At 47.3% G+C, this 22,974-nt stretch overlaps 40 non-coding genes across 40 annotated transcripts; all 40 read left to right on the top strand.

Moving 5' to 3' along the window:
• Window positions 1-363: 363 nt before the first annotated feature.
• TRNAP-AGG (transfer RNA proline (anticodon AGG)) lies at window positions 364-435 on the top strand. The gene has a single exon. It is a non-coding gene; the product is annotated as a tRNA-Pro (tRNA).
• Window positions 436-820: 385 nt separating this feature from the next.
• On the top strand, window positions 821-893 carry TRNAV-AAC (transfer RNA valine (anticodon AAC)). The gene has a single exon. It is a non-coding gene; the product is annotated as a tRNA-Val (tRNA).
• Window positions 894-1,188: 295 nt separating this feature from the next.
• On the top strand, window positions 1,189-1,300 carry TRNAL-CAA (transfer RNA leucine (anticodon CAA)). Its single transcript has 2 exons — window positions 1,189-1,226; window positions 1,255-1,300. It is a non-coding gene; the product is annotated as a tRNA-Leu (tRNA).
• Window positions 1,301-2,229: 929 nt separating this feature from the next.
• TRNAP-CGG (transfer RNA proline (anticodon CGG)) lies at window positions 2,230-2,301 on the top strand. Its single transcript has one exon. It is a non-coding gene; the product is annotated as a tRNA-Pro (tRNA).
• A 384-nt stretch (window positions 2,302-2,685) lies between these two features.
• TRNAV-UAC (transfer RNA valine (anticodon UAC)) lies at window positions 2,686-2,758 on the top strand. The gene has a single exon. It is a non-coding gene; the product is annotated as a tRNA-Val (tRNA).
• A 434-nt stretch (window positions 2,759-3,192) lies between these two features.
• Window positions 3,193-3,264, top strand: TRNAP-AGG (transfer RNA proline (anticodon AGG)). Its single transcript has one exon. It is a non-coding gene; the product is annotated as a tRNA-Pro (tRNA).
• Window positions 3,265-3,649: 385 nt separating this feature from the next.
• Window positions 3,650-3,722, top strand: TRNAV-AAC (transfer RNA valine (anticodon AAC)). Its single transcript has one exon. It is a non-coding gene; the product is annotated as a tRNA-Val (tRNA).
• A 295-nt stretch (window positions 3,723-4,017) lies between these two features.
• On the top strand, window positions 4,018-4,129 carry TRNAL-CAA (transfer RNA leucine (anticodon CAA)). The gene is made up of 2 exons: window positions 4,018-4,055; window positions 4,084-4,129. It is a non-coding gene; the product is annotated as a tRNA-Leu (tRNA).
• Window positions 4,130-5,059: 930 nt separating this feature from the next.
• Window positions 5,060-5,131, top strand: TRNAP-CGG (transfer RNA proline (anticodon CGG)). Its single transcript has one exon. It is a non-coding gene; the product is annotated as a tRNA-Pro (tRNA).
• Window positions 5,132-5,515: 384 nt separating this feature from the next.
• Window positions 5,516-5,588, top strand: TRNAV-UAC (transfer RNA valine (anticodon UAC)). Its single transcript has one exon. It is a non-coding gene; the product is annotated as a tRNA-Val (tRNA).
• Window positions 5,589-6,022: 434 nt separating this feature from the next.
• TRNAP-AGG (transfer RNA proline (anticodon AGG)) lies at window positions 6,023-6,094 on the top strand. The gene has a single exon. It is a non-coding gene; the product is annotated as a tRNA-Pro (tRNA).
• Window positions 6,095-6,479: 385 nt separating this feature from the next.
• TRNAV-AAC (transfer RNA valine (anticodon AAC)) lies at window positions 6,480-6,552 on the top strand. The gene has a single exon. It is a non-coding gene; the product is annotated as a tRNA-Val (tRNA).
• Window positions 6,553-6,848: 296 nt separating this feature from the next.
• TRNAL-CAA (transfer RNA leucine (anticodon CAA)) lies at window positions 6,849-6,960 on the top strand. The gene is made up of 2 exons: window positions 6,849-6,886; window positions 6,915-6,960. It is a non-coding gene; the product is annotated as a tRNA-Leu (tRNA).
• Window positions 6,961-7,890: 930 nt separating this feature from the next.
• On the top strand, window positions 7,891-7,962 carry TRNAP-CGG (transfer RNA proline (anticodon CGG)). Its single transcript has one exon. It is a non-coding gene; the product is annotated as a tRNA-Pro (tRNA).
• Window positions 7,963-8,346: 384 nt separating this feature from the next.
• TRNAV-UAC (transfer RNA valine (anticodon UAC)) lies at window positions 8,347-8,419 on the top strand. Its single transcript has one exon. It is a non-coding gene; the product is annotated as a tRNA-Val (tRNA).
• A 434-nt stretch (window positions 8,420-8,853) lies between these two features.
• On the top strand, window positions 8,854-8,925 carry TRNAP-AGG (transfer RNA proline (anticodon AGG)). Its single transcript has one exon. It is a non-coding gene; the product is annotated as a tRNA-Pro (tRNA).
• Window positions 8,926-9,310: 385 nt separating this feature from the next.
• Window positions 9,311-9,383, top strand: TRNAV-AAC (transfer RNA valine (anticodon AAC)). Its single transcript has one exon. It is a non-coding gene; the product is annotated as a tRNA-Val (tRNA).
• A 295-nt stretch (window positions 9,384-9,678) lies between these two features.
• On the top strand, window positions 9,679-9,790 carry TRNAL-CAA (transfer RNA leucine (anticodon CAA)). The gene is made up of 2 exons: window positions 9,679-9,716; window positions 9,745-9,790. It is a non-coding gene; the product is annotated as a tRNA-Leu (tRNA).
• Window positions 9,791-10,720: 930 nt separating this feature from the next.
• Window positions 10,721-10,792, top strand: TRNAP-CGG (transfer RNA proline (anticodon CGG)). The gene has a single exon. It is a non-coding gene; the product is annotated as a tRNA-Pro (tRNA).
• Window positions 10,793-11,176: 384 nt separating this feature from the next.
• TRNAV-UAC (transfer RNA valine (anticodon UAC)) lies at window positions 11,177-11,249 on the top strand. Its single transcript has one exon. It is a non-coding gene; the product is annotated as a tRNA-Val (tRNA).
• A 434-nt stretch (window positions 11,250-11,683) lies between these two features.
• Window positions 11,684-11,755, top strand: TRNAP-AGG (transfer RNA proline (anticodon AGG)). Its single transcript has one exon. It is a non-coding gene; the product is annotated as a tRNA-Pro (tRNA).
• Window positions 11,756-12,140: 385 nt separating this feature from the next.
• On the top strand, window positions 12,141-12,213 carry TRNAV-AAC (transfer RNA valine (anticodon AAC)). The gene has a single exon. It is a non-coding gene; the product is annotated as a tRNA-Val (tRNA).
• Window positions 12,214-12,509: 296 nt separating this feature from the next.
• TRNAL-CAA (transfer RNA leucine (anticodon CAA)) lies at window positions 12,510-12,621 on the top strand. Its single transcript has 2 exons — window positions 12,510-12,547; window positions 12,576-12,621. It is a non-coding gene; the product is annotated as a tRNA-Leu (tRNA).
• A 930-nt stretch (window positions 12,622-13,551) lies between these two features.
• TRNAP-CGG (transfer RNA proline (anticodon CGG)) lies at window positions 13,552-13,623 on the top strand. Its single transcript has one exon. It is a non-coding gene; the product is annotated as a tRNA-Pro (tRNA).
• Window positions 13,624-14,007: 384 nt separating this feature from the next.
• TRNAV-UAC (transfer RNA valine (anticodon UAC)) lies at window positions 14,008-14,080 on the top strand. The gene has a single exon. It is a non-coding gene; the product is annotated as a tRNA-Val (tRNA).
• A 434-nt stretch (window positions 14,081-14,514) lies between these two features.
• On the top strand, window positions 14,515-14,586 carry TRNAP-AGG (transfer RNA proline (anticodon AGG)). Its single transcript has one exon. It is a non-coding gene; the product is annotated as a tRNA-Pro (tRNA).
• Window positions 14,587-14,971: 385 nt separating this feature from the next.
• On the top strand, window positions 14,972-15,044 carry TRNAV-AAC (transfer RNA valine (anticodon AAC)). Its single transcript has one exon. It is a non-coding gene; the product is annotated as a tRNA-Val (tRNA).
• A 295-nt stretch (window positions 15,045-15,339) lies between these two features.
• TRNAL-CAA (transfer RNA leucine (anticodon CAA)) lies at window positions 15,340-15,451 on the top strand. The gene is made up of 2 exons: window positions 15,340-15,377; window positions 15,406-15,451. It is a non-coding gene; the product is annotated as a tRNA-Leu (tRNA).
• Window positions 15,452-16,381: 930 nt separating this feature from the next.
• Window positions 16,382-16,453, top strand: TRNAP-CGG (transfer RNA proline (anticodon CGG)). The gene has a single exon. It is a non-coding gene; the product is annotated as a tRNA-Pro (tRNA).
• A 384-nt stretch (window positions 16,454-16,837) lies between these two features.
• Window positions 16,838-16,910, top strand: TRNAV-UAC (transfer RNA valine (anticodon UAC)). Its single transcript has one exon. It is a non-coding gene; the product is annotated as a tRNA-Val (tRNA).
• A 434-nt stretch (window positions 16,911-17,344) lies between these two features.
• Window positions 17,345-17,416, top strand: TRNAP-AGG (transfer RNA proline (anticodon AGG)). The gene has a single exon. It is a non-coding gene; the product is annotated as a tRNA-Pro (tRNA).
• Window positions 17,417-17,801: 385 nt separating this feature from the next.
• Window positions 17,802-17,874, top strand: TRNAV-AAC (transfer RNA valine (anticodon AAC)). Its single transcript has one exon. It is a non-coding gene; the product is annotated as a tRNA-Val (tRNA).
• Window positions 17,875-18,167: 293 nt separating this feature from the next.
• On the top strand, window positions 18,168-18,279 carry TRNAL-CAA (transfer RNA leucine (anticodon CAA)). Its single transcript has 2 exons — window positions 18,168-18,205; window positions 18,234-18,279. It is a non-coding gene; the product is annotated as a tRNA-Leu (tRNA).
• A 930-nt stretch (window positions 18,280-19,209) lies between these two features.
• TRNAP-CGG (transfer RNA proline (anticodon CGG)) lies at window positions 19,210-19,281 on the top strand. The gene has a single exon. It is a non-coding gene; the product is annotated as a tRNA-Pro (tRNA).
• Window positions 19,282-19,666: 385 nt separating this feature from the next.
• Window positions 19,667-19,739, top strand: TRNAV-UAC (transfer RNA valine (anticodon UAC)). Its single transcript has one exon. It is a non-coding gene; the product is annotated as a tRNA-Val (tRNA).
• Window positions 19,740-20,173: 434 nt separating this feature from the next.
• On the top strand, window positions 20,174-20,245 carry TRNAP-AGG (transfer RNA proline (anticodon AGG)). The gene has a single exon. It is a non-coding gene; the product is annotated as a tRNA-Pro (tRNA).
• A 385-nt stretch (window positions 20,246-20,630) lies between these two features.
• Window positions 20,631-20,703, top strand: TRNAV-AAC (transfer RNA valine (anticodon AAC)). Its single transcript has one exon. It is a non-coding gene; the product is annotated as a tRNA-Val (tRNA).
• A 295-nt stretch (window positions 20,704-20,998) lies between these two features.
• TRNAL-CAA (transfer RNA leucine (anticodon CAA)) lies at window positions 20,999-21,110 on the top strand. The gene is made up of 2 exons: window positions 20,999-21,036; window positions 21,065-21,110. It is a non-coding gene; the product is annotated as a tRNA-Leu (tRNA).
• Window positions 21,111-22,050: 940 nt separating this feature from the next.
• TRNAP-CGG (transfer RNA proline (anticodon CGG)) lies at window positions 22,051-22,122 on the top strand. Its single transcript has one exon. It is a non-coding gene; the product is annotated as a tRNA-Pro (tRNA).
• Window positions 22,123-22,506: 384 nt separating this feature from the next.
• Window positions 22,507-22,579, top strand: TRNAV-UAC (transfer RNA valine (anticodon UAC)). The gene has a single exon. It is a non-coding gene; the product is annotated as a tRNA-Val (tRNA).
• The last annotated feature ends 395 nt before the right edge of the window (window positions 22,580-22,974 follow it).

Here is a 22,974-nt window from a genome sequence, read left to right as displayed (position 1 = left end):
GTCTATCCCTCACCAACCTGACGTAGTGTGCTCCAGGGATCTCAGTGACAGCTCGAAAAGAGAAGTGACGATAGCTTGCGCCATTCGATTGCTCGCCCTTTGCTCTGAAGGGTGGGCCTACTTCATGAAAGCAAGGAATGAGAGCAGAAATGCTTTTCTTGTCCTCACCGCAAGCAGACACTTAGAGAAAACAAACTGTCTGAAGGACAGAGGCTTTTTAATTTCTTGTTTGATGACGGCCATGGAAAAGACAGCAATCATATTGCAGAAGAGAGCAACATGTGCAGTTGCTTGCTTTGGGTGAAGCATTCACCGACTAGCTGCCACTAACCCCTGGAGCCATGTCAGAGGTGACTCTTGCGTGGCTCGTTGGTCTAGGGGTATGATTCTCGCTTAGGGTGCGAGAGGTCCCGGGTTCAAATCCCGGAAGAGCCCTTTTTAGAGCTAAACATACAAATCGTACTAAAAATGCACTATGCCTGACTATTTCTAGTAATACTCGGTGCATTGTTGCGCAACATATTCCTAACCTCAGAAGAAAAATGGATCACCGTGCTTTTTCTGCCTACCTGCTTAGTCTCAGTGTGTCCCAGGTGATGCTTTCCCAAGCTGTACTCGCAGACATTTAGGCATCAGATATTTGTCTGTCGATGCCTGCACAAGTAAATTTTGAATACGTCTAATTGCAAGCATGTTGGATGATATCTCTGAGGTTTTCACACTTGTTCTGCACATTCTGAGCCGCTGCTGATACAGCAGAATAGAAGTAGGGTGAAGCCTTGAGAGGAACTTTGCTTTAACAGTAGCAAGCAGCAAGGTCGTTTCTGTAGTGTAGTGGTCATCACGTTCGCCTAACACGCGAAAGGTCCCCGGTTCGAGACCGGGCAGAAACACTGAGCGTTGGCTGCTTTTATGTGCACACTCTAAAACCTTATTATCTGAATGCAAGTTTAAGAAGAGGTGGTCTTTGAACACAGTGAGCCGTGGGAAACTTTCTTTACCTTTGCAAGACGAAACAAAGTTATCTGCATCCGTCATCTGGGGGTCGTTCTTGTGCCTATTTTTATTTTGTTTAAGCTATGTTGTATTGTTGGGGCCTTTACACCTGTGACATTGCTGTGAAGGTTGTAAGTGGAAACATTGGCAGGTGCAGATAGAAGAGTTAGACCTAAGCCCCCCTCATGAGCCATCAGGATGGCCGAGTGGTCTAAGGCGCCAGACTCAAGAGAGCTTGATCTTCAGTGTAGCTGAGCCTTCTGGTCTCCTCATGGAGGCGTGGGTTCAAATCCCACTTCTGACAGGTCCCTTTTACACCCGTAAATCTTCCTGTTTTTTGCAGTGCGTTCCCGGCGAACACCACAATCTTTGCAGGAACCTGTAGCATGTGAAGAGAAATCCACCAACAATCAGGCTGGGCCCTCAATCACAATTCCATGGATTTCTGGAAATGACACCTCAGGCACACCTTCCATTAAATTTGCACTCCATCACAGTAACTGCCATGCTGGGTTTCTAACTAAGCAGTTGATCCCATCATTTGTTGTGAGGCTCTCCTGCCACCTTTTGGGCAGAGAAGGCACTGTCCCTGCAAAAACACAGGCAGACATGTTCAACAGGGCTTCCTGGTTATGTGGGAGGAGCAGAATGCCATTGGTCCCCCCTTGCAAATTCTAATTTACATAAGGAAGACAGAGAGGTAGCTGGGAGTAGGCACTGCACACGGGCATTGCACTCTCTCTTAAGATTTGCAGCCAATTCTAGATTGAGGCAGGAGGAAAGGAGGTGACTCGCCCAACAATGGCTATACTGAGAAGTCAGCCACTCTGGGTCTCCCAGGTGAGTGTTCCAGGCCTGTGAGCCACTCATATAAATCTCGCCTGATCGAGCCTGATCGAGCGCGTTTGAATCCAAATATCAAACCCCTCTTTCTCAGGCGCAGGAAATGGTGGGCCCTTCATTGCTTCTGGTGTGGAAGTCTATGGGGCAAGGGTCCAGGACTTGCAGAGGAGAACAATTGCCAGAAAGTGCTTGCTGTTCTCATCTGTGCCTTTTTTCTGCTCACTGGCTGATAGGAGATTGGCTGCCCCCTTTCTTGCTAGAGTGAAAAAACAACAACTTGAGAGAAAACATGACGTTGTGAGGCTCACTTAGAGGGAGACTAGCCAAATAGCCCTGCTTTTTTTCTGAAAGACGCTTCAGAAATTGTTCAAAATGTCTCCTGGCCACTCAGGCTCGTTGGTCTAGGGGTATGATTCTCGCTTCGGGTGCGAGAGGTCCCGGGTTCAAATCCCGGACGAGCCCATGCTGTGGACATTTTCAGGATGCTTGTAATATAGGAGCATTTCTTCTTTTCAATGCTATAAGACGCTGTGTATGTCGAGAAAGTTCCTTACCCTGCACGCTATTTTCCACTTGTGGCGGGATAAAGGAGTGCAGGACTTCTTTGCAACTGCTTTTCTGGGCCAGACCAGCATGGTAGGAACATTACATGCATAGTGTTTTTCTAGTGTAATTTCAGGATATGGTTTCAAAATCGCCTCTTGGAATAAAAGTGGTCCTCATTCCTGTCTTCCAAAGAAATAGAGACCGGGTAAGGAGAGCCCAACTTTGAGCTTCAAGGACATTGGCCCTTAGTCTGTGCATTCCAGCCCAATACATGCCAACAAGATTCCTGAGTTAGTGTCTGTTTCTGTAGTGTAGTGGTTATCACGTTCGCCTTACATGCGAAAGGTCCCTGGTTCGAGACCGGGCAGAAACAGCGGTTTGCTGTTTTTAACAGTGTTTGCCTTTACTGGCTGACTTTATAGGAAAGCTGAGATAATAGAGGCTGTCTATCCCTCACCAACCTGACGTAGTGTGCTCCAGGGATCTCAGTGACAGCTCGAAAAGAGAAGTGACGATAGCTTGCGCCATTCGATTGCTCGCCCTTTGCTCTGAAGGGTGGGCCTACTTCATGAAAGCAAGGAATGAGAGCAGAAATGCTTTTCTTGTCCTCACCGCAAGCAGACACTTAGAGAAAACAAACTGTCTGAAGGACAGAGGCTTTTTAATTTCTTGTTTGATGACGGCCATGGAAAAGACAGCAATCATATTGCAGAAGAGAGCAACATGTGCAGTTGCTTGCTTTGGGTGAAGCATTCACCGACTAGCTGCCACTAACCCCTGGAGCCATGTCAGAGGTGACTCTTGCGTGGCTCGTTGGTCTAGGGGTATGATTCTCGCTTAGGGTGCGAGAGGTCCCGGGTTCAAATCCCGGAAGAGCCCTTTTTAGAGCTAAACATACAAATCGTACTAAAAATGCACTATGCCTGACTATTTCTAGTAATACTCGGTGCATTGTTGCGCAACATATTCCTAACCTCAGAAGAAAAATGGATCACCGTGCTTTTTCTGCCTACCTGCTTAGTCTCAGTGTGTCCCAGGTGATGCTTTCCCAAGCTGTACTCGCAGACATTTAGGCATCAGATATTTGTCTGTCGATGCCTGCACAAGTAAATTTTGAATACGTCTAATTGCAAGCATGTTGGATGATATCTCTGAGGTTTTCACACTTGTTCTGCACATTCTGAGCCGCTGCTGATACAGCAGAATAGAAGTAGGGTGAAGCCTTGAGAGGAACTTTGCTTTAACAGTAGCAAGCAGCAAGGTCGTTTCTGTAGTGTAGTGGTCATCACGTTCGCCTAACACGCGAAAGGTCCCCGGTTCGAGACCGGGCAGAAACACTGAGCGTTGGCTGCTTTTATGTGCACACTCTAAAACCTTATTATCTGAATGCAAGTTTAAGAAGAGGTGGTCTTTGAACACAGTGAGCCGAGGGAAACTTTCTTTACCTTTGCAAGACGAAACAAAGTTATCTGCATCCGTCATCTGGGGGTCGTTCTTGTGCCTATTTTTATTTTGTTTAAGCTATGTTGTATTGTTGGGGCCTTTACACCTGTGACATTGCTGTGAAGGTTGTAAGTGGAAACATTGGCAGGTGCAGATAGAAGAGTTAGACCTAAGCCCCCCTCATGAGCCATCAGGATGGCCGAGTGGTCTAAGGCGCCAGACTCAAGAGAGCTTGATCTTCAGTGTAGCTGAGCCTTCTGGTCTCCTCATGGAGGCGTGGGTTCAAATCCCACTTCTGACAGGTCCCTTTTACACCCGTAAATCTTCCTGTTTTTTGCAGTGCGTTCCCGGCAAACACCACAATCTTTGCAGGAACCTGTAGCATGTGAAGAGAAATCCACCAACAATCAGGCTGGGCCCTCAATCACAATTCCATGGATTTCTGGAAATGACACCTCAGGCACACCTTCCATTAAATTTGCACTCCATCACAGTAACTGCCATGCTGGGTTTCTAACTAAGCAGTTGATCCCATCATTTGTTGTGAGGCTCTCCTGCCACCTTTTGGGCAGAGAAGGGACTGTCCCTGCAAAAACACAGGCAGACATGTTCAACAGGGCTTCCTGGTTATGTGGGAGGAGCAGAATGCCATTGGTCCCCCCTTGCAAATTCTAATTTACATAAGGAAGACAGAGAGGTAGCTGGGAGTAGGCACTGCACACGGGCATTGCACTCTCTCTTATGATTTGCAGCCAATTCTAGATTGAGGCAGGAGGAAAGGAGGTGACTCGCCCAACAATGGCTATACTGAGAAGTCAGCCACTCTGGGTCTCCCAGGTGAGTGTTTCAGGCCTGTGAGCCACTCATATAAATCTCGCCTGATCGAGCGCTGAGCGAGCGCATTTGAATCCAAATATCAAACCCCTCTTTCTCAGGCGCAGGAAATGGTGGGCCCTTCATTGCTTCTGGTGTGGAAGTCTATGGGGCAAGGGTCCAGGACTTGCAGAGGAGAACAATTGCCAGAAAGTGCTTGCTGTTCTCATCTGTTCCTTTTTTCTGCTCACTGGCTGATAGGAGATTGGCTGCCCCCTTTCTTGCTAGAGTGAAAAAACAACAACTTGAGAGAAAACATGACGTTGTGAGGCTCACTTAGAGGGAGACTAGCCAAATAGCCCTGCTTTTTTTCTGAAAGACGCTTCAGAAATTGTTCAAAATGTCTCCTGGCCACTCAGGCTCGTTGGTCTAGGGGTATGATTCTCGCTTCGGGTGCGAGAGGTCCCGGGTTCAAATCCCGGACGAGCCCATGCTGTGGACATTTTCAGGATGCTTGTAATATAGGAGCATTTCTTCTTTTCAATGCTATAAGACGCTGTGTATGTCGAGAAAGTTCCTTACCCTGCACGCTATTTTCCACTTGTGGCGGGATAAAGGAGTGCAGGACTTCTTTGCAACTGCTTTTCTGGGCCAGACCAGCATGGTAGGAACATTACATGCATAGTGTTTTTCTAGTGTAATTTCAGGATATGGTTTCAAAATCGCCTCTTGGAATAAAAGTGGTCCTCATTCCTGTCTTCCAAAGAAATAGAGACCGGGTAAGGAGAGCCCAACTTTGAGCTTCAAGGACATTGGCCCTTAGTCTGTGCATTCCAGCCCAATACATGCCAACAAGATTCCTGAGTTAGTGTCTGTTTCTGTAGTGTAGTGGTTATCACGTTCGCCTTACACGCGAAAGGTCCCTGGTTCGAGACCGGGCAGAAACAGCGGTTTGCTGTTTTTAACAGTGTTTGCCTTTACTGGCTGACTTTATAGGAAAGCTGAGATAATAGAGGCTGTCTATCCCTCACCAACCTGACGTAGTGTGCTCCAGGGATCTCAGTGACAGCTCGAAAAGAGAAGTGACGATAGCTTGCGCCATTCGCTTGCTCGCCCTTTGCTCTGAAGGGTGGGCCTACTTCATGAAAGCAAGGAATGAGAGCAGAAATGCTTTTCTTGTCCTCACCGCAAGCAGACACTTAGAGAAAACAAACTGTCTGAAGGACAGAGGCTTTTTAATTTCTTGTTTGATGACGGCCATGGAAAAGACAGCAATCATATTGCAGAAGAGAGCAACATGTGCAGTTGCTTGCTTTGGGTGAAGCATTCACCGACTAGCTGCCACTAACCCCTGGAGCTATGTCAGAGGTGACTCTTGCGTGGCTCGTTGGTCTAGGGGTATGATTCTCGCTTAGGGTGCGAGAGGTCCCGGGTTCAAATCCCGGACGAGCCCTTTTTAGAGCTAAACATACAAATCGTACTAAAAATGCACTATGCCTGACTATTTCTAGTAATACTCGGTGCATTGTTGCGCAACATATTCCTAACCTCAGAAGAAAAATGGATCACCGTGCTTTTTCTGCCTACCTGCTTAGTCTCAGTGTGTCCCAGGTGATGCTTTCCCAAGCTGTACTCGCAGACATTTAGGCATCAGATATTTGTCTGTCGATGCCTGCACAAGTAAATTTTGAATACGTCTAATTGCAAGCATGTTGGATGATATCTCTGAGGTTTTCACACTTGTTCTGCACATTCTGAGCCGCTGCTGATACAGCAGAATAGAAGTAGGGTGAAGCCTTGAGAGGAACTTTGCTTTAACAGTAACAAGCAGCAAGGTCGTTTCTGTAGTGTAGTGGTCATCACGTTCGCCTAACACGCGAAAGGTCCCCGGTTCGAGACCGGGCAGAAACACTGAGCGTTGGCTGCTTTTATGTGCACACTCTAAAACCTTATTATCTGAATGCAAGTTTAAGAAGAGGTGGTCTTTGAACACAGTGAGCCGTGGGAAACTTTCTTTACCTTTGCAAGACGAAACAAAGTTATCTGCATCCATCATCTGGGGGTCGTTCTTGTGCCTATTTTTATTTTGTTTAAGCTATGTTGTATTGTTGGGGCCTTTACACCTGTGACATTGCTGTGAAGGTTGTAAGTGGAAACATTGGCAGGTGCAGATAGAAGAGTTAGACCTAAGCCCCCCCTCATGAGCCGTCATGATGGCCGAGTGGTCTAAGGCGCCAGACTCAAGAGAGCTTGATCTTCAGTGTAGCTGAGCCTTCTGGTCTCCTCATGGAGGCGTGGGTTCAAATCCCACTTCTGACAGGTCCCTTTTACACCCGTAAATCTTCCTGTTTTTTGCAGTGCGTTCCCGGCAAACACCACAATCTTTGCAGGAACCTGTAGCATGTGAAGATAAATCCACCAACAATCAGGCTGGGCCCTCAATCACAATTCCATGGATTTCTGGAAATGACACCTCAGGCACACCTTCCATTAAATTTGCACTCCATCACAGTAACTGCCATGCTGGGTTTCTAACTAAGCAGTTGATCCCATCATTTGTTGTGAGGCTCTCCTGCCACCTTTTGGGCAGAGAAGGCACTGTCCCTGCAAAAACACAGGCAGACATGTTCAACAGGGCTTCCTGGTTATGTGGGAGGAGCAGAATGCCATTGGTCCCCCCTTGCAAATTCTAATTTACATAAGGAAGACAGAGAGGTAGCTGGGAGTAGGCACTGCACACGGGCATTGCACTCTCTCTTATGATTTGCAGCCAATTCTAGATTGAGGCAGGAGGAAAGGAGGTGACTCGCCCAACAATGGCTATACTGAGAAGTCAGCCACTCTGGGTCTCCCAGGTGAGTGTTTCAGGCCTGTGAGCCACTCATATAAATCTCGCCTGATCGAGCGCTGAGCGAGCGCATTTGAATCCAAATATCAAACCCCTCTTTCTCAGGCGCAGGAAATGGTGGGCCCTTCATTGCTTCTGGTGTGGAAGTCTATGGGGCAAGGGTCCAGGACTTGCAGAGGAGAACAATTGCCAGAAAGTGCTTGCTGTTCTCATCTGTGCCTTTTTTCTGCTCACTGGCTGATAGGAGATTGGCTGCCCCCTTTCTTGCTAGAGTGAAAAAACAACAACTTGAGAGAAAACATGACGTTGTGAGGCTCACTTAGAGGGAGACTAGCCAAATAGCCCTGCTTTTTTTCTGAAAGACGCTTCAGAAATTGTTCAAAATGTCTCCTGGCCACTCAGGCTCGTTGGTCTAGGGGTATGATTCTCGCTTCGGGTGCGAGAGGTCCCGGGTTCAAATCCCGGACGAGCCCATGCTGTGGACATTTTCAGGATGCTTGTAATATAGGAGCATTTCTTCTTTTCAATGCTATAAGACGCTGTGTATGTCGAGAAAGTTCCTTACCCTGCACGCTATTTTCCACTTGTGGCGGGATAAAGGAGTGCAGGACTTCTTTGCAACTGCTTTTCTGGGCCAGACCAGCATGGTAGGAACATTACATGCATAGTGTTTTTCTAGTGTAATTTCAGGATATGGTTTCAAAATCGCCTCTTGGAATAAAAGTGGTCCTCATTCCTGTCTTCCAAAGAAATAGAGACCGGGTAAGGAGAGCCCAACTTTGAGCTTCAAGGACATTGGCCCTTAGTCTGTGCATTCCAGCCCAATACATGCCAACAAGATTCCTGAGTTAGTGTCTGTTTCTGTAGTGTAGTGGTTATCACGTTCGCCTTACAAGCGAAAGGTCCCTGGTTTGAGACCGGGCAGAAACAGCCGTTTGCTGTTTTTAACAGTGTTTGCCTTTACTGGCTGACTTTATAGGAAAGCTGAGATAATAGAGGCTGTCTATCCCTCACCAACCTGACGTAGTGTGCTCCAGGGATCTCAGTGACAGCTCGAAAAGAGAAGTGACGATAGCTTGCGCCATTCGATTGCTCGCCCTTTGCTCTGAAGGGTGGGCCTACTTCATGAAAGCAAGGAATGAGAGCAGAAATGCTTTTCTTGTCCTCACCGCAAGCAGACACTTAGAGAAAACAAACTGTCTGAAGGACAGAGGCTTTTTAATTTCTTGTTTGATGACGGCCATGGAAAAGACAGCAATCATATTGCAGAAGAGAGCAACATGTGCAGTTGCTTGCTTTGGGTGAAGCATTCACCGACTAGCTGCCACTAACCCCTGGAGCCATGTCAGAGGTGACTCTTGCGTGGCTCGTTGGTCTAGGGGTATGATTCTCGCTTAGGGTGCGAGAGGTCCCGGGTTCAAATCCCGGAAGAGCCCTTTTTAGAGCTAAACATACAAATCGTACTAAAAATGCACTATGCCTGACTATTTCTAGTAATACTCGGTGCATTGTTGCGCAACATATTCCTAACCTCAGAAGAAAAATGGATCACCGTGCTTTTTCTGCCTACCTGCTTAGTCTCAGTGTGTCCCAGGTGATGCTTTCCCAAGCTGTACTCGCAGACATTTAGGCATCAGATATTTGTCTGTCGATGCCTGCACAAGTAAATTTTGAATACGTCTAATTGCAAGCATGTTGGATGATATCTCTGAGGTTTTCACACTTGTTCTGCACATTCTGAGCCGCTGCTGATACAGCAGAATAGAAGTAGGGTGAAGCCTTGAGAGGAACTTTGCTTTAACAGTAGCAAGCAGCAAGGTCGTTTCTGTAGTGTAGTGGTCATCACGTTCGCCTAACACGCGAAAGGTCCCCGGTTCGAGACCAGGCAGAAACACTGAGCGTTGGCTGCTTTTATGTGCACACTCTAAAACCTTATTATCTGAATGCAAGTTTAAGAAGAGGTGGTCTTTGAACACAGTGAGCCGTGGGAAACTTTCTTTACCTTTGCAAGACGAAACAAAGTTATCTGCATCCGTCATCTGGGGGTCGTTCTTGTGCCTATTTTTATTTTGTTTAAGCTATGTTGTATTGTTGGGGCCTTTACACCTGTGACATTGCTGTGAAGGTTGTAAGTGGAAACATTGGCAGGTGCAGATAGAAGAGTTAGACCTAAGCCCCCCTCATGAGCCATCAGGATGGCCGAGTGGTCTAAGGCGCCAGACTCAAGAGAGCTTGATCTTCAGTGTAGCTGAGCCTTCTGGTCTCCTCATGGAGGCGTGGGTTCAAATCCCACTTCTGACAAGTCCCTTTTACACCCGTAAATCTTCCTGTTTTTTGCAGTGTGTTCCCGGCGAACACCACAATCTTTGCAGGAACCTGTAGCATGTGAAGAGAAATCCACCAACAATCAGGCTGGGCCCTCAATCACAATTCCATGGATTTCTGGAAATGACACCTCAGGCACACCTTCCATTAAATTTGCACTCCATCACAGTAACTGCCATGCTGGGTTTCTAACTAAGCAGTTGATCCCATCATTTGTTGTGAGGCTCTCCTGCCACCTTTTGGGCAGAGAAGGCACTGTCCCTGCAAAAACACAGGCAGACATGTTCAACAGGGCTTCCTGGTTATGTGGGAGGAGCAGAATGCCATTGGTCCCCCCTTGCAAATTCTAATTTACATAAGGAAGACAGAGAGGTAGCTGGGAGTAGGCACTGCACACGGGCATTGCACTCTCTCTTATGATTTGCAGCCAATTCTAGATTGAGGCAGGAGGAAAGGAGGTGACTCGCCCAACAATGGCTATACTGAGAAGTCAGCCACTCTGGGTCTCCCAGGTGAGTGTTTCAGGCCTGTGAGCCACTCATATAAATCTCGCCTGATCGAGCGCTGAGCGAGCGCATTTGAATCCAAATATCAAACCCCTCTTTCTCAGGCGCAGGAAATGGTGGGCCCTTCATTGCTTCTGGTGTGGAAGTCTATGGGGCAAGGGTCCAGGACTTGCAGAGGAGAACAATTGCCAGAAAGTGCTTGCTGTTCTCATCTGTGCCTTTTTTCTGCTCACTGGCTGATAGGAGATTGGCTGCCCCCTTTCTTGCTAGAGTGAAAAAACAACAACTTGAGAGAAAACATGACGTTGTGAGGCTCACTTAGAGGGAGACTAGCCAAATAGCCCTGCTTTTTTTCTGAAAGACGCTTCAGAAATTGTTCAAAATGTCTCCTGGCCACTCAGGCTCGTTGGTCTAGGGGTATGATTCTCGCTTCGGGTGCGAGAGGTCCCGGGTTCAAATCCCGGACGAGCCCATGCTGTGGACATTTTCAGGATGCTTGTAATATAGGAGCATTTCTTCTTTTCAATGCTATAAGACGCTGTGTATGTCGAGAAAGTTCCTTACCCTGCACGCTATTTTCCACTTGTGGCGGGATAAAGGAGTGCAGGACTTCTTTGCAACTGCTTTTCTGGGCCAGACCAGCATGGTAGGAACATTACATGCATAGTGTTTTTCTAGTGTAATTTCAGGATATGGTTTCAAAATCGCCTCTTGGAATAAAAGTGGTCCTCATTCCTGTCTTCCAAAGAAATAGAGACCGGGTAAGGAGAGCCCAACTTTGAGCTTCAAGGACATTGGCCCTTAGTCTGTGCATTCCAGCCCAATACATGCCAACAAGATTCCTGAGTTAGTGTCTGTTTCTGTAGTGTAGTGGTTATCACGTTTGCCTTACACGCGAAAGGTCCCTGGTTCGAGACCGGGCAGAAACAGCGGTTTGCTGTTTTTAACAGTGTTTGCCTTTACTGGCTGACTTTATAGGAAAGCTGAGATAATAGAGGCTGTCTATCCCTCACCAACCTGACGTAGTGTGCTCCAGGGATCTCAGTGACAGCTCGAAAAGAGAAGTGACGATAGCTTGCGCCATTCGCTTGCTCGCCCTTTGCTCTGAAGGGTGGGCCTACTTCATGAAAGCAAGGAATGAGAGCAGAAATGCTTTTCTTGTCCTCACCGCAAGCAGACACTTAGAGAAAACAAACTGTCTGAAGGACAGAGGCTTTTTAATTTCTTGTTTGATGACGGCCATGGAAAAGACAGCAATCATATTGCAGAAGAGAGCAACATGTGCAGTTGCTTGCTTTGGGTGAAGCATTCACCGACTAGCTGCCACTAACCCCTGGAGCTATGTCAGAGGTGACTCTTGCGTGGCTCGTTGGTCTAGGGGTATGATTCTCGCTTAGGGTGCGAGAGGTCCCGGGTTCAAATCCCGGACGAGCCCTTTTTAGAGCTAAACATACAAATCGTACTAAAAATGCACTATGCCTGACTATTTCTAGTAATACTCGGTGCATTGTTGCGCAACATATTCCTAACCTCAGAAGAAAAATGGATCACCGTGCTTTTTCTGCCTACCTGCTTAGTCTCAGTGTGTCCCAGGTGATGCTTTCCCAAGCTGTACTCGCAGACATTTAGGCATCAGATATTTGTCTGTCGATGCCTGCACAAGTAAATTTTGAATACGTCTAATTGCAAGCATGTTGGATGATATCTCTGAGGTTTTCACACTTGTTCTGCACATTCTGAGCCGCTGCTGATACAGCAGAATAGAAGTAGGGTGAAGCCTTGAGAGGAACTTTGCTTTAACAGTAACAAGCAGCAAGGTCGTTTCTGTAGTGTAGTGGTCATCACGTTCGCCTAACACGCGAAAGGTCCCCGGTTCGAGACCGGGCAGAAACACTGAGCATTGGCTGCTTTTATGTGCACACTCTAAAACCTTATTATCTGAATGCAAGTTTAAGAAGAGGTGGTCTTTGAACACAGTGAGCCGTGGGAAACTTTCTTTACCTTTGCAAGACGAAACAAAGTTATCTGCATCCATCATCTGGGGGTCGTTCTTGTGCCTATTTTTATTTTGTTTAAGCTATGTTGTATTGTTGGGGCCTTTACACCTGTGACATTGCTGTGAAGGTTGTAAGTGGAAACATTGGCAGGTGCAGATAGAAGAGTTAGACCTAAGCCCCCCCTCATGAGCCGTCAGGATGGCCGAGTGGTCTAAGGCGCCAGACTCAAGAGAGCTTGATCTTCAGTGTAGCTGAGCCTTCTGGTCTCCTCATGGAGGCGTGGGTTCAAATCCCACTTCTGACAGGTCCCTTTTACACCCGTAAATCTTCCTGTTTTTTGCAGTGCGTTCCCGGCAAACACCACAATCTTTGCAGGAACCTGTAGCATGTGAAGAGAAATCCACCAACAATCAGGCTGGGCCCTCAATCACAATTCCATGGATTTCTGGAAATGACACCTCAGGCACACCTTCCATTAAATTTGCACTCCATCACAGTAACTGCCATGCTGGGTTTCTAACTAAGCAGTTGATCCCATCATTTGTTGTGAGGCTCTCCTGCCACCTTTTGGGCAGAGAAGGCACTGTCCCTGCAAAAACACAGGCAGACATGTTCAACAGGGCTTCCTGGTTATGTGGGAGGAGCAGAATGCCATTGGTCCCCCCTTGCAAATTCTAATTTACATAAGGAAGACAGAGAGGTAGCTGGGAGTAGGCACTGCACACGGGCATTGCACTCTCTCTTATGATTTGCAGCCAATTCTAGATTGAGGCAGGAGGAAAGGAGGTGACTCGCCCAACAATGGCTATACTGAGAAGTCAGCCACTCTGGGTCTCCCAGGTGAGTGTTTCAGGCCTGTGAGCCACTCATATAAATCTCGCCTGATCGAGCGCTGAGCGAGCGCATTTGAATCCAAATATCAAACCCCTCTTTCTCAGGCGCAGGAAATGGTGGGCCCTTCATTGCTTCTGGTGTGGAAGTCTATGGGGCAAGGGTCCAGGACTTGCAGAGGAGAACAATTGCCAGAAAGTGCTTGCTGTTCTCATCTGTGCCTTTTTTCTGCTCACTGGCTGATAGGAGATTGGCTGCCCCCTTTCTTGCTAGAGTGAAAAAACAACAACTTGAGAGAAAACATGACGTTGTGAGGCTCACTTAGAGGGAGACTAGCCAAATAGCCCTGCTTTTTTTCTGAAAGACGCTTCAGAAATTGTTCAAAATGTCTCCTGGCCACTCAGGCTCGTTGGTCTAGGGGTATGATTCTCGCTTCGGGTGCGAGAGGTCCCGGGTTCAAATCCCGGACGAGCCCATGCTGTGGACATTTTCAGGATGCTTGTAATATAGGAGCATTTCTTCTTTTCAATGCTATAAGACGCTGTGTATGTCGAGAAAGTTCCTTACCCTGCACGCTATTTTCCACTTGTGGCGGGATAAAGGAGTGCAGGACTTCTTTGCAACTGCTTTTCTGGGCCAGACCAGCATGGTAGGAACATTACATACATAGTGTTTTTCTAGTGTAATTTCAGGATATGGTTTCAAAATCGCCTCTTGGAATAAAAGTGGTCCTCATTCCTGTCTTCCAAAGAAATAGAGACCGGGTAAGGAGAGCCCAACTTTGAGCTTCAAGGACATTGGCCCTTAGTCTGTGCATTCCAGCCCAATACATGCCAACAAGATATCTGAGTTAGTGTCTGTTTCTGTAGTGTAGTGGTTATCACGTTCGCCTTACAAGCGAAAGGTCCCTGGTTTGAGACCGGGCAGAAACAGCGGTTTGCTGTTTTTAACAGTGTTTGCCTTTACTGGCTGACTTTATAGGAAAGCTGAGATAATAGAGGCTGTCTATCCCTCACCAACCTGACGTAGTGTGCTCCAGGGATCTCAGTGACAGCTCGAAAAGAGAAGTGACGATAGCTTGCGCCATTCGATTGCTCGCCCTTTGCTCTGAAGGGTGGGCCTACTTCATGAAAGCAAGGAATGAGAGCAGAAATGCTTTTCTTGTCCTCACCGCAAGCAGACACTTAGAGAAAACAAACTGTCTGAAGGACAGAGGCTTTTTAATTTCTTGTTTGATGACGGCCATGGAAAAGACAGCAATCATATTGCAGAAGAGAGCAACATGTGCAGTTGCTTGCTTTGGGTGAAGCATTCACCGACTAGCTGCCACTAACCCCTGGAGCCATGTCAGAGGTGACTCTTGCGTGGCTCGTTGGTCTAGGGGTATGATTCTCGCTTAGGGTGCGAGAGGTCCCGGGTTCAAATCCCGGAAGAGCCCTTTTTAGAGCTAAACATACAAATCGTACTAAAAATGCACTATGCCTGACTATTTCTAGTAATACTCGGTGCATTGTTGCGCAACATATTCCTAACCTCAGAAGAAAAATGGATCACCGTGCTTTTTCTGCCTACCTGCTTAGTCTCAGTGTGTCCCAGGTGATGCTTTCCCAAGCTGTACTCGCAGACATTTAGGCATCAGATATTTGTCTGTCGATGCCTGCACAAGTAAATTTTGAATACGTCTAATTGCAAGCATGTTGGATGATATCTCTGAGGTTTTCACACTTGTTCTGCACATTCTGAGCCGCTGCTGATACAGCAGAATAGAAGTAGGGTGAAGCCTTGAGAGGAACTTTGCTTTAACAGTAGCAAGCAGCAAGGTCGTTTCTGTAGTGTAGTGGTCATCACGTTCGCCTAACACGCGAAAGGTCCCCGGTTCGAGACCGGGCAGAAACACTGAGCGTTGGCTGCTTTTATGTGCACACTCTAAAACCTTATTATCTGAATGCAAGTTTAAGAAGAGGTGGTCTTTGAACACAGTGAGCCGTGGGAAACTTTCTTTACCTTTGCAAGACGAAACAAAGTTATCTGCATCCGTCATCTGGGGGTCGTTCTTGTGCCTATTTTTATTTTGTTTAAGCTATGTTGTATTGTTGGGGCCTTTACACCTGTGACATTGCTGTGAAGGTTGTAAGTGGAAACATTGGCAGGTGCAGATAGAAGAGTTAGACCTAAGCCCCCCTCATGAGCCATCAGGATGGCCGAGTGGTCTAAGGCGCCAGACTCAAGAGAGCTTGATCTTCAGTGTAGCTGAGCCTTCTGGTCTCCTCATGGAGGCGTGGGTTCAAATCCCACTTCTGACAGGTCCCTTTTACACCCGTAAATCTTCCTGTTTTTTGCAGTGCGTTCCCGGCGAACACCACAATCTTTGCAGGAACCTGTAGCATGTGAAGAGAAATCCACCAACAATCAGGCTGGGCCCTCAATCACAATTCCATGGATTTCTGGAAATGACACCTCAGGCACACCTTCCATTAAATTTGCACTCCATCACAGTAACTGCCATGCTGGGTTTCTAACTAAGCAGTTGATCCCATCATTTGTTGTGAGGCTCTCCTGCCACCTTTTGGGCAGAGAAGGCACTGTCCCTGCAAAAACACAGGCAGACATGTTCAACAGGGCTTCCTGGTTATGTGGGAGGAGCAGAATGCCATTGGTCCCCCCTTGCAAATTCTAATTTACATAAGGAAGACAGAGAGGTAGCTGGGAGTAGGCACTGCACACGGGCATTGCACTCTCTCTTATGATTTGCAGCCAATTCTAGATTGAGGCAGGAGGAAAGGAGGTGACTCGCCCAACAATGGCTATACTGAGAAGTCAGCCACTCTGGGTCTCCCAGGTGAGTGTTTCAGGCCTGTGAGCCACTCATATAAATCTCGCCTGATCGAGCGCTGAGCGAGCGCATTTGAATCCAAATATCAAACCCCTCTTTCTCAGGCGCAGGAAATGGTGGGCCCTTCATTGCTTCTGGTGTGGAAGTCTATGGGGCAAGGGTCCAGGACTTGCAGAGGAGAACAATTGCCAGAAAGTGCTTGCTGTTCTCATCTGTGCCTTTTTTCTGCTCACTGGCTGATAGGAGATTGGCTGCCCCCTTTCTTGCTAGAGTGAAAAAACAACAACTTGAGAGAAAACATGACGTTGTGAGGCTCACTTAGAGGGAGACTAGCCAAATAGCCCTGCTTTTTTTCTGAAAGACGCTTCAGAAATTGTTCAAAATGTCTCCTGGCCACTCAGGCTCGTTGGTCTAGGGGTATGATTCTCGCTTCGGGTGCGAGAGGTCCCGGGTTCAAATCCCGGACGAGCCCATGCTGTGGACATTTTCAGGATGCTTGTAATATAGGAGCATTTCTTCTTTTCAATGCTATAAGACGCTGTGTATGTCGAGAAAGTTCCTTACCCTGCACGCTATTTTCCACTTGTGGCGGGATAAAGGAGTTCAGGACTTCTTTGCAACTGCTTTTCTGGGCCAGACCAGCATGGTAGGAACATTACATGCATAGTGTTTTTCTAGTGTAATTTCAGGATATGGTTTCAAAATCGCCTCTTGGAATAAAAGTGGTCCTCATTCCTGTCTTCCAAAGAAATAGAGACCGGGTAAGGAGAGCCCAACTTTGAGCTTCAAGGACATTGGCCCTTAGTCTGTGCATTCCAGCCCAATACATGCCAACAAGATTCCTGAGATAGTGTCTGTTTCTGTAGTGTAGTGGTTATCACGTTCGCCTTACACGCGAAAGGTCCCTGGTTCGAGACCGGGCAGAAACAGCGGTTTGCTGTTTTTAACAGTGTTTGCCTTTACTGGCTGACTTTATAGGAAAGCTGAGATAATAGAGGCTGTCTATCCCTCACCAACCTGACGTAGTGTGCTCCAGGGATCTCAGTGACAGCTCGAAAAGAGAAGTGACGATAGCTTGCGCCATTCGCTTGCTCGCCCTTTGCTCTGAAGGGTGGGCCTACTTCATGAAAGCAAGGAATGAGAGCAGAAATGCTTTTCTTGTCCTCACCGCAAGCAGACACTTAGAGAAAACAAACTGTCTGAAGGACAGAGGCTTTTTAATTTCTTGTTTGATGACGGCCATGGAAAAGACAGCAATCATATTGCAGAAGAGAGCAACATGTGCAGTTGCTTGCTTTGGGTGAAGCATTCACCGACTAGCTGCCACTAACCCCTGGAGCCATGTCAGAGGTGACTCTTGCGTTGCTCGTTGGTCTAGGGGTATGATTCTCGCTTAGGGTGCGAGAGGTCCCGGGTTCAAATCCCGGACGAGCCCTTTTTAGAGCTAAACATACAAATCGTACTAAAAATGCACTATGCCTGACTATTTCTAGTAATACTCGGTGCATTGTTGCGCAACATATTCCTAACCTCAGAAGAAAAATGGATCACCGTGCTTTTTCTGCCTACCTGCTTAGTCTCAGTGTGTCCCAGGTGATGCTTTCCCAAGCTGTACTCGCAGACATTTAGGCATCAGATATTTGTCTGTCGATGCCTGCACAAGTAAATTTTGAATACGTCTAATTGCAAGCATGTTGGATGATATCTCTGAGGTTTTCACACTTGTTCTGCACATTCTGAGCCGCTGCTGATACAGCAGAATAGAAGTAGGGTGAAGCCTTGAGAGGAACATTGCTTTAACAGTAACAAGCAGCAAGGTCGTTTCTGTAGTGTAGTGGTCATCACGTTCGCCTAACACGCGAAAGGTCCCCGGTTCGAGACCGGGCAGAAACACTGAGCGTTGGCTGCTTTTATGTGCACACTCTAAAACCTTATTATCTGAATGCAAGTTTAAGAGGTGGTCTTTGAACACAGTGAGCCGTGGGAAACTTTCTTTACCTTTGCAAGACGAAACAAAGTTATCTGCATCCATCATCTGGGGGTCGTTCTTGTGCCTATTTTTATTTTGTTTAAGCTATGTTGTATTGTTGGGGCCTTTACACCTGTGACATTGCTGTGAAGGTTGTAAGTGGAAACATTGGCAGGTGCAGATAGAAGAGTTAGACCTAAGCCCCCCCTCATGAGCCGTCAGGATGGCCAAGTGGTCTAAGGCGCCAGACTCAAGAGAGCTTGATCTTCAGTGTAGCTGAGCCTTCTGGTCTCCTCATGGAGGCGTGGGTTCAAATCCCACTTCTGACAGGTCCCTTTTACACCCGTAAATCTTCCTGTTTTTTGCAGTGCGTTCCCGGCAAACACCACAATCTTTGCAGGAACCTGTAGCATGTGAAGAGAAATCCACCAACAATCAGGCTGGGCCCTCAATCACAATTCCATGGATTTCTGGAAATGACACCTCAGGCACACCTTCCATTAAATTTGCACTCCATCACAGTAACTGCCATGCTGGGTTTCTAACTAAGCAGTTGATCCCATCATTTGTTGTGAGGCTCTCCTGCCACCTTTTGGGCAGAGAAGGCACTGTCCCTGCAAAAACACAGGCAGACATGTTCAACAGGGCTTCCTGGTTATGTGGGAGGAGCAGAATGCCATTGGTCCCCCCTTGCAAATTCTAATTTACATAAGGAAGACAGAGAGGTAGCTGGGAGTAGGCACTGCACACGGGCATTGCACTCTCTCTTATGATTTGCAGCCAATTCTAGATTGAGGCAGGAGGAAAGGAGGTGACTCGCCCAACAATGGCTATACTGAGAAGTCAGCCACTCTGGGTCTCCCAGGTGAGTGTTTCAGGCCTGTGAGCCACTCATATAAATCTCGCCTGATCGAGCGCTGAGCGAGCGCGTTTGAATCCAAATATCAAACCCCTCTTTCTCAGGCGCAGGAAATGGTGGGCCCTTCATTGCTTCTGGTGTGGAAGTCTATGGGGCAAGGGTCCAGGACTTGCAGAGGAGAACAATTGCCAGAAAGTGCTTGCTGTTCTCATCTGTGCCTTTTTTCTGCTCACTGGCTGATAGGAGATTGGCTGCCCCCTTTCTTGCTAGAGTGAAAAAACAACAACTTGAGAGAAAACATGACGTTGTGAGGCTCACTTAGAGGGAGACTAGCCAAATAGCCCTGCTTTTTTTCTGAAAGACGCTTCAGAAATTGTTCAAAATGTCTCCTGGCCACTCAGGCTCGTTGGTCTAGGGGTATGATTCTCGCTTCGGGTGCGAGAGGTCCCGGGTTCAAATCCCGGACGAGCCCATGCTGTGGACATTTTCAGGATGCTTGTAATATAGGAGCATTTCTTCTTTTCAATGCTATAAGACGCTGTGTATGTTTGAGAAAGTTCCTTACCCTGCACGCTATTTTCCACTTGTGGCGGGATAAAGGAGTGCAGGACTTCTTTGCAACTGCTTTTCTGGGCCAGACCAGCATGGTAGGAACATTACATGCATAGTGTTTTTCTAGTGTAATTTCAGGATATGGTTTCAAAATCGCCTCTTGGAATAAAAGTGGTCCTCATTCCTGTCTTCCAAAGAAATAGAGACCGGGTAAGGAGAGCCCAACTTTGAGCTTCAAGGACATTGGCCCTTAGTCTGTGCATTCCAGCCCAATACATGCCAACAAGATTCCTGAGTTAGTGTCTGTTTCTGTAGTGTAGTGGTTATCACGTTCGCCTTACACGCGAAAGGTCCCTGGTTCGAGACCGGGCAGAAACAGCGGTTTGCTGTTTTTAACAGTGTTTGCCTTTACTGGCTGACTTTATAGGAAAGCTGAGATAATAGAGGCTGTCTATCCCTCACCAACCTGACGTAGTGTGCTCCAGGGATCTCAGTGACAGCTCGAAAAGAGAAGTGACGATAGCTTGCGCCATTCGCTTGCTCGCCCTTTGCTCTGAAGGGTGGGCCTACTTCATGAAAGCAAGGAATGAGAGCAGAAATGCTTTTCTTGTCCTCACCGCAAGCAGACACTTAGGGAAAACAAACTGTCTGAAGGACAGAGGCTTTTTAATTTCTTGTTTGATGACGGCCATGGAAAAGACAGCAATCATATTGCAGAAGAGAGCAACATGTGCAGTTGCTTGCTTTGGGTGAAGCATTCACCGACTAGCTGCCACTAACCCCTGGAGCCATGTCAGAGGTGACTCTTGCGTGGCTCGTTGGTCTAGGGGTATGATTCTCGCTTAGGGTGCGAGAGGTCCCGGGTTCAAATCCCGGACGAGCCCTTTTTAGAGCTAAACATATAAATCGTACTAAAAATGCACTATGCCTGACTATTTCTAGTAATACTCGGTGCATTGTTGCGCAACATATTCCTAACCTCAGAAGAAAAATGGATCACCGTGCTTTTTCTGCCTACCTGCTTAGTCTCAGTGTGTCCCAGGTGATGCTTTCCCAAGCTGTACTCGCAGACATTTAGGCATCAGATATTTGTCTGTCGATGCCTGCACAAGTAAATTTTGAATACGTCTAATTGCAAGCATGTTGGATGATATCTCTGAGGTTTTCACACTTGTTCTGCACATTCTGAGCAGCTGCTGATACAGCAGAATAGAAGTAGGGTGAAGCCTTGAGAGGAACTTTGCTTTAACAGTAACAAGCAGCAAGGTCGTTTCTGTAGTGTAGTGGTCATCACGTTCGCCTAACACGCGAAAGGTCCCCCGTTCGAGACCGGGCAGAAACACTGAGCGTTGGCTGCTTTTATGTGCACACTCTAAAACCTTATTATCTGAATGCAAGTTTAAGAAGAGGTGGTCTTTGAACACAGTGAGCCGTGGGAAACTTTCTTTACCTTTGCAAGACGAAACAAAGTTGTCTGCATCCGTCATCTGGGGGTCGTTCTTGTGCCTATTTTTATTTTGTTTAAGCTATGTTGTATTGTTGGGGCCTTTACACCTGTGACATTGCTGTGAAGGTTGTAAGTGGAAACATTGGCAGGTGCAGATAGAAGAGTTAGACCTAAGCCCCCCTCATGAGCCGTCAGGATGGCCGAGTGGTCTAAGGCGCCAGACTCAAGAGAGCTTGATCTTCAGTGTAGCTGAGCCTTCTGGTCTCCTCATGGAGGTGTGGGTTCAAATCCCACTTCTGACAGGTCCCTTTTACACCCGTAAATCTTCCTGTTTTTTGCAGTGCGTTCCCGGCAAACACCACAATCTTTGCAGGAACCTGTAGCATGTGAAGAGAAATCCACCAACAATCAGGCTGGGCCCTCAATCACAATTCCATGGATTTCTGGAAATGACACCTCAGGCACACCTTCCATTAAATTTGCACTCCATCACAGTAACTGCCATGCTGGGTTTCTAACTAAGCAGTTGATCCCATCATTTGTTGTGAGGCTCTCCTGCCACCTTTTGGGCAGAGAAGGCACTGTCCCTGCAAAAACACAGGCAGACATGTTCAACAGGGCTTCCTGGTTATGTGGGAGGAGCAGAATGCCATTGGTCCCCCCTTGCAAATTCTAATTTACATAAGGAAGACAGAGAGGTAGCTGGGAGTAGGCACTGCACACGGGCATTGCACTCTCTCTTATGATTTGCAGCCAATTCTAGATTGAGGCAGGAGGAAAGGAGGTGACTCGCCCAACAATGGCTATACTGAGAAGTCAGCCACTCTGGGTCTCCCAGGTGAGTGTTTCAGGCCTGTGAGCCACTCATATAAATCTCGCCTGATCTCGCCTGATCGAGCGCTGAGCGAGCGCGTTTGAATCCAAATATCAAACCCCTCTTTCTCAGGCGCAGGAAATGGTGGGCCCTTCATTGCTTCTGGTGTGGAAGTCTATGGGGCAAGGGTCCAGGACTTGCAGAGGAGAACAATTGCCAGAAAGTGCTTGCTGTTCTCATCTGTGCCTTTTTTCTGCTCACTGGCTGATAGGAGATTGGCTGCCCCCTTTCTTGCTAGAGTGAAAAAACAACAACTTGAGAGAAAACATGACGTTGTGAGGCTCACTTAGAGGGAGACTAGCCAAATAGCCCTGCTTTTTTTCTGAAAGACGCTTCAGAAATTGTTCAAAATGTCTCCTGGCCACTCAGGCTCGTTGGTCTAGGGGTATGATTCTCGCTTCGGGTGCGAGAGGTCCCGGGTTCAAATCCCGGACGAGCCCATGCTGTGGACATTTTCAGGATGCTTGTAATATAGGAGCATTTCTTCTTTTCAATGCTATAAGACGCTGTGTATGTCGAGAAAGTTCCTTACCCTGCACGCTATTTTCCACTTGTGGCGGGATAAAGGAGTGCAGGACTTCTTTGCAACTGCTTTTCTGGGCCAGACCAGCATGGTAGGAACATTACATGCATAGTGTTTTTCTAGTGTAATTTCAGGATATGGTTTCAAAATCGCCTCTTGGAATAAAAGTGGTCCTCATTCCTGTCTTCCAAAGAAATAGAGACCGGGTAAGGAGAGCCCAACTTTGAGCTTCAAGGACATTGGCCCTTAGTCTGTGCATTCCAGCCCAATACATGCCAACAAGATTCCTGAGTTAGTGTCTGTTTCTGTAGTGTAGTGGTTATCACGTTCGCCTTACACGCGAAAGGTCCCTGGTTCGAGACCGGGCAGAAACAGCGGTTTGCTGTTTTTAACAGTGTTTGCCTTTACTGGCTGACTTTATAGGAAAGCTGAGATAATAGAGGCTGTCTATCCCTCACCAACCTGACGTAGTGTGCTCCAGGGATCTCAGTGACAGCTCGAAAAGAGAAGTGACGATAGCTTGCGCCATTCGCTTGCTCGCCCTTTGCTCTGAAGGGTGGGCCTTCTTCATGAAAGCAAGGAATGAGAGCAGAAATGCTTTTCTTGTCCTCACCGCAAGCAGACACTTAGAGAAAACAAACTGTCTGAAGGACAGAGGCTTTTTAATTTCTTGTTTGATGACGGCCATGGAAAAGACAGCAATCATATTGCAGAAGAGAGCAACATGTGCAGTTGCTTGCTTTGGGTGAAGCATTCACCGACTAGCTGC

Source organism: Lissotriton helveticus, chromosome 10, assembly GCF_964261635.1.
Source record: "Lissotriton helveticus chromosome 10, aLisHel1.1, whole genome shotgun sequence".
NCBI classification, from domain to species: Eukaryota; Metazoa; Chordata; class Amphibia; order Caudata; family Salamandridae; genus Lissotriton; species Lissotriton helveticus.
The sequence above is the reverse complement of the archived record's forward strand: the minus strand, read 5'-3'. Positions and strand labels throughout refer to the sequence as shown.